The sequence below is a fragment of the Plasmopara halstedii genome (assembly GCF_900000015.1).
Source record: "Plasmopara halstedii genome assembly, contig: Scaffold_2935, whole genome shotgun sequence".
Taxonomy (NCBI): domain Eukaryota; phylum Oomycota; class Peronosporomycetes; order Peronosporales; family Peronosporaceae; genus Plasmopara; species Plasmopara halstedii.
The window spans coordinates 91182-91478 of record NW_020189840.1 but is presented as its reverse complement, the minus strand read 5'-3'; positions in this window follow the sequence as shown (position 1 = coordinate 91478).

The window sequence follows — 297 nt, the reverse complement described above, 5'->3', positions numbered from 1 at the left end:
TTGACTCCGAGGTCCACAGGGAACTTCGGGACCGTGACACGCGTCCCCGTCGCTAAGCGAACAGTGACAATGTCACCCAGCCGCGCTTTCAGCGCCTCAGCATACAGCTGACTTCTCCCCATCGTGGAGCGTCGAGCATAATTGCCCGACGCCCTGGAATCGATGAGAATCTTCCATGGCGTCTCGAAGGCCTTTACGGTCGCCTCCACGACCAGCAAGCCCGTGTTTAAGGGCAGGAAGCTCTTCTTGGCTGAACCCTATTTACCTCTACCTCCCTGAGGCTCTAAAGAACTCAAA